The sequence below is a fragment of the Crocuta crocuta genome, unplaced genomic scaffold (genome assembly GCF_008692635.1).
Source record: "Crocuta crocuta isolate KB4526 unplaced genomic scaffold, BGI_CrCroc_1.0 scaffold9, whole genome shotgun sequence".
Taxonomy (NCBI): domain Eukaryota; kingdom Metazoa; phylum Chordata; class Mammalia; order Carnivora; family Hyaenidae; genus Crocuta; species Crocuta crocuta.
Genome location: NW_027551567.1, coordinates 4,771,604 through 4,781,161, shown reverse-complemented (window position 1 = coordinate 4,781,161; position 9,558 = coordinate 4,771,604). Strand labels below are relative to the sequence as shown.

At 38.4% G+C, this 9,558-nt stretch overlaps 1 long non-coding RNA gene and 1 other non-coding gene across 2 annotated transcripts in view; both read right to left on the bottom strand.

Moving 5' to 3' along the window:
* Positions 1-8,959: 8,959 nt before the first annotated feature.
* The window catches only part of LOC144220114 (uncharacterized), a 2,150-nt gene continuing 1,551 nt past the window's right edge, over positions 8,960-9,558 (bottom strand). Inside the window, exon 6 of the long non-coding RNA XR_013331625.1 lies at positions 8,960-9,343. This is a non-coding gene — a long non-coding RNA (uncharacterized LOC144220114). The remainder of the gene's footprint in view (positions 9,344-9,558) is intronic.
* Positions 9,433-9,501, bottom strand: LOC144220211 (small nucleolar RNA SNORD50). Its single transcript, XR_013331665.1, has one exon. It is a non-coding gene; the product is annotated as a small nucleolar RNA SNORD50 (small nucleolar RNA).

Here is a 9,558-nt window from a genome sequence, read left to right as displayed (position 1 = left end):
ACTTATGAAGCTGAACCTTCCAGGTTCTTAAGATGAATTGCAGGGTGAGAGTCGGCTAGGAAGGCATCAGAGATGGGGCAGAGAAGGATAAGGAAGTACTAAACCCAAGACTGACTACAGGGACCAGGTCTTAGCGCCATGGAAAAACGTCTACAATACACTTTATTTATTTATTTATTTATTTATTTATTTTTAAGTAGGCTCTCCTCCCAATGTGAGGCTTAAACTCATGACTTCATGATCAAGAGTTGCATGCTCTACACACTGAGCCAGCCAGGCATCCCTCACGGGAAATCATCTATGAAAAAAGGCCTGTTTTCTGAAGGGCTTTGTGAGACAGAAGGAACAAGAACTGCACAGATTTCAATTTTATGAGGCATAGCACTAGGAGGAGGATATTAGAATATGACACCTCTCTGGACCATGATAGTGTCAGCAAGAAAGGAGATTTGATGCTTAGTGGGAAGCACTGGGTGTATGGGAGTACCCAATAAAGGGGGCATAGTAATGGGCAGAATATCAGGAAGGGCATTGGGAGACTTATTTGTGAATACATGTGAGATATTCTAATGGGCCTCTCTGAAGATATTTTGTAAGAGCTAGAGGTCCTGTGTTTACAGATGGGCAGTGAGCCATTACAGTGTAATATGATTTTACCCATTCCCACAGATTAACGAATTTTGAGAAAATTTACATTACCAGTGGAAAAAACTGGGGCACTATACTAATTGGACTGAATACAAGACTGAAAAAGGGATAGAAGATGTTGGTTGTCATTTTGGCCATTAACTAGCTAGGTTACATTGGGCAAGTCAAGAATCTGAACTAAGAAGATTCTTTGAAACTGATTAGCGCCAGCCTCCTTCCTCCAACTCACATTGACAAGAGACTATGATATGGAGGTTGTACTTTCTCATATTGGGAACTTCATTTAGGTTCAGCTGTGGTTTGTTTCTTTTTATTTATTTCATTGATCTCCTTTATGCCTTCTAGAGAAACATCTAAGTTAACTATTCCTTTCGGGAAGGTATTCAGTGGGGTTAAGAACACCATCTCTGGACTTAGACTGCCAGATTCTAAATTCCAATTCCTCCACTTCCTATGCAACTTTCATTAGGTTACTTTTCTAAGTTTTAACTTCCTCATCTGTAAAATGGACATACTAATAGTACCTACTGGGGCACCTGGGTGGCTCAGTTGGTTAAGGGTCTGACTCTTGATTTCAGCTCAGGTCATGATCTCATGATTTGTGGGTCTGAGCCTCATATTGGGCTCTGTGCTTGTGGTCTGGAGTCTGCTTGGGATTCTTTCTCTTCTCTCTCTGCCCCAACCCTGTTCATGTTCTCATGTGCTCTCTCTCAAAATAAATAAACTTAAAAAAATTAATAGTACCTACCACATGAGATTATTATTAATATTACTATTATCCCATCTGATATACTTCCAAAGATCTAAAACTAGTTATGTTTTTTATTTTTTTATGTTTATTTATTTTTGAGGCAGGGGCAGAGCACAAGTGGGGGGAGGGGTAGAGAGAGAGGGAGACACAGAATCTGAAGCAGACTTTAGGCTCTGAGCTGTCTGAACAGAGCCTGATGCAGGGGTCAAACCGACAAGCTGTGAGATCATGATCTGAGCCAAAGTCAGTTGCTTAACTAACTGAGCCACCCAGGCGCCCCAAAATAGTCATCATGTTTTCCCTTGACTTTCATTTCTTCTGGTTAAATATTTCCAAGATCTTAAAAGATGGTCCAAAATGACACGGTTTCTAGAGGCTTTGCCTTCTTCTTTTGGATGCCTCCTAGTTTGTCACTCTTTTACTTAAATGTAGCACCAAAACTAAAAAACAATATTCTATGTGCAAAATACATTAGATGATTAAATCGTTCCTTCCAGTGATCTAGAACTTAACCAGCCTATGTGTATATATTTTTTCTTTTTTTTTTTGAGAGAGAGAAAGAGAGAGCGTGTGAGTGGGCAAAGGGCAGAGAGAGAGGGAGACAGAATCTGAAGCAGTCTCCAGGCTCTGAGCTGTCAACACAGAGCTCGACAAGGGTCTAAAACTCATGAACCGTGAGATCATGACCTGAACTGAGGTCAGATGCCTAACCAACTGAGCCACCCAGGTGCCCCTTAACCAGCCTATATTTTAAGTATCTCAATCTTAGCTTATCACATATAAAATAATGAATACTAAATAATGACTACTTTATCTACCTTCCAGGGTTTCTGTAGGAGAAACCAAGATGATATATGTCAAAGTACTGTAAAAAAAAATAAAAAGAACAATGAAAGTGTCAGTAATTATTTTATATTAAGTGTTTTTCTTTAAATAGGGAACAAAATCATGACAGGTGTGACCTATCAGTTACAAAAAAAATGTTAAGTTTTAAAACTTACTGCTATCTTTCTTTAAAAAATTTATTTCATTTATTTTGAGAGGGAGAGGGAGAAGGAGAGAGCATGAGCAGGGAGGTGCAGAGAGAGGGGGAGAGAATCCCAGCAAGCTCTGCCTTGTCAGCACAGGGCCCCACATGGGGCTCAATCCCATAAAGGATGAACTCATGGCCTGAACCAAAACCAAGAGTGGGATGCTTAACCAACTAAGCCACTCAGGTACACCAAAACTTACTGCAATCTTTTTTTTTTTTAAATTTTTTAATGTTTTATTTATTTCTAGGAGAGAGAGAGAGAGACAGCGTGAGCAGGGGAGGGTCAGAGAGAGAGGGAGTCACAGACTGAAACAGGCTCCAGGCTCTGAGCTGGCAGTCAGCACAGAGCCCGATGCGGGGCTTGAGCCCACGAACCGCGAGATCATGACCTAAGCGAAAGTCGGACGCTTAACGGACTAAGCCACCCAGGCGCCCCAAAACTTACTGTAATCTTAATGTTCCTATAGAAAAAGGAAATTTTAGACTGTGAAATATTTAGTAAGCCTAAATAATTTCTTGTTATATGAGGTGATTGTGAAAGAATATCATTTATGTTAAAAAGTTTTTCCTGTGAAGCATAAGACTTCAAACAACAGTCACTTTCCATCCAAGATAGTTTCATTTCAATCTCTGGTTTCTTTGTTGACTTATCTTTATTTTTATTTTTCAAGTAAGCTCTATGCCCAACATGGTGGTTGAACTCACGACCCCAGGATCAAGAGTCACATGCTCTACTGACTGAGCCAGCCAGGTGTCCCTCTTTACTGATATTTTTAATTGAGAAATTACCTATTTCTCAAATAGTTGAACTTCATGATGAAACAAGTGGAGAGGAAGCTTTGTGACTAGCAGCTGTGTTTGTTAATTATCAATAAGAAAGTATATTGTAGATTTAGTTCCAATGTAATACATAGAAACCTAAAGGGAAAATGTATAAAACTAGAGAGATTACATTGCATGGGTCTTTTTCATAGTTATTACTCATAATTCTTTAGCTAAATATAAACTCTTAAAATTATAGCAGTGGCCATTTATCCTTTGCTTCTTAGTCTGTTAGAGCTGCCATAACAAAATATCACAGACTGGGTGGCTTAAACAATAGAAATGAATTTTTTTCTCACAGTTCTGGAGGCTGGAAGTTCAACATTCTGAGGCCTCTTGTCTTGGCTTGTGGGTGGTCACCATCACACTGTGTGCTCATGTGACCTCTTCTTTGTGGTTGTGCTATGGGAGAGGGAGAGACTATAAGTTCTCTGGTGTCTTTTTTTCTTTTTTTTTTATAAGGACACTCTTACTCCGAGATCAGAGCCTCACCCTTATGAGCTTATTTAAATCTAGTTACTTCTTTTGAGCTCTATCTCCAAATAAGTCACACTAAGGTTAGGACTTCAACATATGAATTTTGGGGAACACAAGTATTTGTCCATGACACTTCCAATTTTTCTTATTTGTTTTACCCCTTTTGGAGAAGTTAAATCACATCATCATTGCCCACCTTAAACCTTAAATATACAAATTGAATTCCACTTAGACAATTTTTTACGGGAGTCATTTCATTGTCCTAGTCAAAATTTAAGAGATTAAATGGCACATTTTCTTCTTGTAAAGAATTCACATTCTAGGGCCAGAGAAATAAACCAACAATTGGAATACAACACACTATGGGTCATTGTAGTATAACTGGAGAGGACCTTATTTTACCTAGTTTTCTAAAATTGTTTTTAATGTTTTATTTATTTCTGAGAGAGACAGAAAGAGAGAGAGACAGAGAGAGACCAGGGGAGGGTCAGAGAGAGAGGGAGACACAGAATCTGAAGCAGGCTCCAGACTCTGAGCTGTCAGCACAGAGCCTGATGCGGGGCTCAAACCCACGATCTGTGAGATCATGACCTGAGCCGAAGTCTGACACTTAACTGACTGAGCCACCCAGGCACCCCTCCTAGTTTTCATTATTATGTTTTCATGGTACATGTGATCTTTGTCTTACTTGGGACCCTCACTTGTTTTGTGTTTTTCCCTAATCAGATTGGATCTCAAGGCTAATAGTTTTAATAACACTTTTACCAAATCAATTCTCTTGGCTTGTCATTGTTTTGCTCTTCCTGGCCACTTTATTTCTCATTTTGGATTAATCCACTGATCTGTTTTCTGCTCCCAGGCAGATAGGTTCCCCATAGGAGAACAGTGAAGAATTATGCTGAGTAACAATTAAAATCAGTAGTTTTTAGCCTAGCAGTCACTTTGGCTCTGTAAAACAAACCTCTAACTTGTCTGTAGTCAACTCCACTTCTCTAAGTCTGCAGTGTCTGATGAAAACCCTTATCATACTTCCTAAATACCTTACCTCAATCTTTCCTGAAGACTACTTTGCCTGCTAATTTACAAAGTAGTTCTCAGATATTAATTCCTTCAATTTCCATGTTAAGGCTCTGCATTAAATCAAGGTTATCTCCAGCCCCATACCCCAACCTATTTGCTTAGTTTTCACCTTTGCTTTTTATTCCAGAACTCCTTGATTTTCCATCTAGTTCCTGTTCTTTATATAACAGTTGGAACTGACAATGGATTTCTGCTTCTCAATTTTTGTCCCAGGCACAAAATAATCTCCAGGATTTTAACGAAACCCGGAATCCCCTACTCTTAGAACATTCCAGGACTCAACTCTTGGACCACTTCTTTTGTCTATTTATATTCACTCTTTTGGTGGTCTCATGTAATATTATGGCTTTAAATATACCATCCACATGTGGATGACTCCGTTTTGTTCCTCCAGCTCAGATCTCTTCCATGAAATCCGTACATCTCTAAAACTTATGATTTCATGGGTGTGTACCAAAGGAAAAACTCATCAAACTGTACATTTAAAAATGAACAATTTCTTGTACTTTATATTCTATAGTTAGGAGGCAAGGATATGTCAAAAGTTCACTGACCTCAGTAATGTATTATATGTATGTTATTTTCTTCAAATGCTAATTGTTAAGTATTCTTAAATCCTTTTTTCATTATTAATACTATTTTGAAAAGAATTAGAATCAACAGAGTGAGCATAATTAAGTTCCCAAAAAAGGTTGGATTATACTGTATTCAGGGATTCTGTGACATTAAATCTTTATTTACTGTTATAACTCAGCCACATGGTAGGCCAGGACTTTAGCAGTGGACTAGTGATAAGGGGAAGAGGCCAGGCCTTATAAGAATGAGACCAAGGAGTTTGGTTCTCATTCTGGAAAAATATCTTCTCCACCCCAAGATGGTCCATAAACCTTCCAGCACCTTATGGAAAACTTGTGCTTTGATCTGATCTTTGTACACATCCAAATATGTAGAATCAGTGAGGTGCAACAAGACCAGTGACAGGGGAAAATTCAGCCAGGAAATTATGAATACTATACTATACTAGGAGTACTACTTGAACTCAGAACCAAACTTTTGGGAAGAAAGATGGGAAAGAGGGTCCCCACCTAAAGGAAGGAAGGACCAGCAAAAGATAAGCAGACTATCCTAGTAGGCTGGAACTCAAATAAATATTCTAACTGGGAAATTGGTGTTAAAAGCCTGAACACAACAAAAAGATTTCACACAGGCTGGGTAAGCGGTTAAGGATTTATGAAGTGTACTATCAATTCAGAGAGAATTTGATTACAAAGTCAAGTGCAGTGGACATTAGATTTCCGGCAACAGAACTTATTTTAGAAAGCACCGAATGATAGCTTTGAGCCTACTATATTTGAAGATAATCTGGAAGTGTGATGGAGGGCAGAAAGAAAAGAATTCCTATTGGTTAAAGCCAGTAAAGCCAGACACATGTTAGGTTTTGCTTTCAACTTCTGGTATCAGTCCTAAACAAGCAGACCTCAGTCTATTAAAGTCATATTCCTTTATTCCTCAGGTCTTGAAGGCTTTGTCTCCATTAAATTATCTATAAATTGTACATCAGAAGAGTCAAGTCCCTTAGCCAGAGACTTAATATAAAAGTAATACCTGGTAATGTTAGCATTCATAAAACAGAGGGCTAGTAGGGTCTAATAGTCAAGACCATATTGTATGAATGAAAAACACTATTTAGGTCTATTACAGGTTTGAATTAGTTTTAATGAAAGCTATGTTGATTATAAGATGTTGAGCTTTCAAGCTTAATTCCATTAAATTGTACCATTTTGGACCAGACTTATTTGTTGTAACGTAGACTCTCTAGTCAAATGACTAAATGTGACTTTCTGCCATGTGCTTTCCCACTGAAAAAAAACAAGTTTTAGGGAATTCAAATGACCATAGCTTTTTATGCTTGTCACCCCAAAATATTTCAGTCTGTCTTCTACTTTGTTTGTCCCTTACTTACCATCCAATTGATACCTAAATTTTAAATTCACCATTCTAAAGTCATGGAGCATTAAATCTTTGCTCAAAGTGTTTATACCTAAAAATGTTATGCTTCTCACATCTCCTGGAGATGGTTTTGACTCAAATCCACTTGTTCAATCTCAGGACATTTTTCTCACAGTACTTTACACACTGCCTTTGGTTTTCTTGGCATTTTGTCACTATTAACAGAATGAGGACATAGGAAGTGTTTTACTTCTAACCTCAGCAGAGCCCAGTACAGTGCAATCCATAAAATGCACATTATAAGAAACTGAAAAAATGTGACATTACCAGATCAACTGGGAGGGAAAGGAGCAAAGACTGTAGGAAGAGGTCAGAGTGTCCTGAAGTATTTTTCATCCATTTCACAACTTGTTTTAAAATGAGGTTTGCCTGGTGCAGCCCCTCTGGAAAACAGTGTGGAGGTTTCTCAGGAAAATAACAATACAACTCCTCTATGACTCAGCAATAGCACTGCTAGGAATTTACCCAAGGGATATAGGAGTGCTGATGCATAGGAGCACATGTACCCCAATGTTCATAGCAGCACTCTCCACAATAGCCAAAACATGGAAAGAGCCTAAGTGTCCATCAACGGATGAATGGATCAAGAAGATGTGGTTTATCTATATGATGGAATACTACATGGCAATGAGAAAGAATGAAATCTGGCCACATGTATCAACACGGATGGACCTTGAGGGTGTTATGCTGAGTGAAATAAGTCAGGCAGAGAGGGACAAATACCATGTTTGCACATATAGGAGGATTAGGAGGAACTTAACGGAGGACCATGGGGGAGAAGGGGGGAAACAGTGGGGGAGGGAAAGAGGCAAACCATGAGACTCTTAAATGCTGAGAACTGAGGACTGATGGGTGTTGGGAGGGGAGGGGGGAGATGGGCATGGAGGAAGGCACTTGTGGGGATGAGCACTGCATGTTTATATGGCAGGAAACCAACTTGACAAACTATTTGTAATAAAAAGAACATTAAACTTAAGAGTAAAAAAAAAAATAAAATGAGGTTTGCCAGCTTTGACAAGAGGGTAGATATTTTCTTGAAAATGTGCAGACCCCAGTCACTCTTCATTGTACACTTAATGTTTCCTCTGTAAATAAGTGCCAAGTAGGTAGCTGAGCTACACAACCTGTCCCCATTTCGTTTGATAACACCAAGATCCCATTATATGTAATCCATTATGCCAGGCAGCTTTTCCCTTTGTTAGAGTTTAGCAAGCCTTAAGGGGACCACACCTTGTAATATTTACACACCATGTAAAGCATGGTTATTTCCTGCAGACTTGCAGTTCATTCTACATTCATGTGACTATGTATGGTCACTGTGGAATTCCTCTTTTCAGTGTGTGGAGACCCAGAATATTTTAGGTCTATGTGGTGGCATCAATACCTATTTTTATATGGCTGCAATAAACATTTTCCAAGGTGCATTTTGTGTATCATTGCAAATCCTGAGGAAATTCACTATGTCTGCCCACTGAATGACGTGGCTGTCACTGAGCCTCTTGAGCTACATGGGTTCAAAACTGAGTGTTTACTAAGGTAAGAAAACATTTTAGGAAAAAAAGGCAGTTCATTATCATAAGCTGACAAGAATATTCTTTTGACTAACACTGAAGTATAAGCTTAGCAACAATTTATTCATGCAGCTATTTAGGGAAAATGATCATGCACAGGGCCAAACCATCTTGGTTAGATCAGATGCTATTACTGTCTATGCTAAATCCATTCAATGCTAGGTTTGATCTTATCAGCAAACCCCCCCATGACCCATTCTCATGCTGTGCTCTCTTCATTTTCAGCATTCCACATTTTCCCATCGGTATTTAAGGTAGGTTTCATGCTCAGCATGGAGTGGAGATGCTTAACTGACTGAGCCACTCAGGTACCCCTCACACTTTACATCTTAAGCATCCTTTCAAATTATAATTCACTGGGACCAAATATTCCGGAATTCAGTAATCAAAATCAGCAATACCTGGTATTTTCCGCTCCCCCAGTAACAGATCCAGACTTTCTTTCTGCTTACCGTTAATCCAGCAGTATTTAGTACGCTACCAAAAGCCAACATGATCCTTCTGTGGTAACTGCCAAAATGAGTCACCCCTCCATAAAAACCTAAGGACTTTTCCCACAATATTCAGTTTACATTTTCACTCAGCTTTAATTACAATTGTGCATTTTAAATTTAAAACAGGTGACCAAAGGTGAAACATTCACAAGCTAATTACAAGTCTGGTTAACAAAGACTTCTACATCAAAAACTTGTAGTTTCCTATGCACTCCTGTGTTTAGAATAAAAACAGATCCACAAAGTAATCTGCTTAACAGGTTATGACTCTCTAAGGCAGTATGACATAAACAAAAGACAATGGCCTAAATCTTGTAAATACATTAATCTAAATTTGATGCTGCTTCATAATCTGTTTACAAAAAAAGTCTTGATTTGTCGGTTTTCTTCCCATGTCAGTAAAATGAAGTCTTTTCCTTATCGATTTTTCATACAAGTAAATCTGGTGGTATTAGCCCTAGAAAAGGAAAAATATTTGAGGTTTACAAGACTATCAACAACAGAAGAGCAAAACAACTTTAAAAAAAATATTGTCCATATTATGGTCTCTCAGAAGCCAGATCCGTTAAGTTTTCTCAACAGATATTCAGGTTCGGGATAAGGTCATCATATAAGACCAAGGACAAGGTACTGACCAACTGTTAGTAAAAAAAAAAAAAAAAAAAAAAAAAA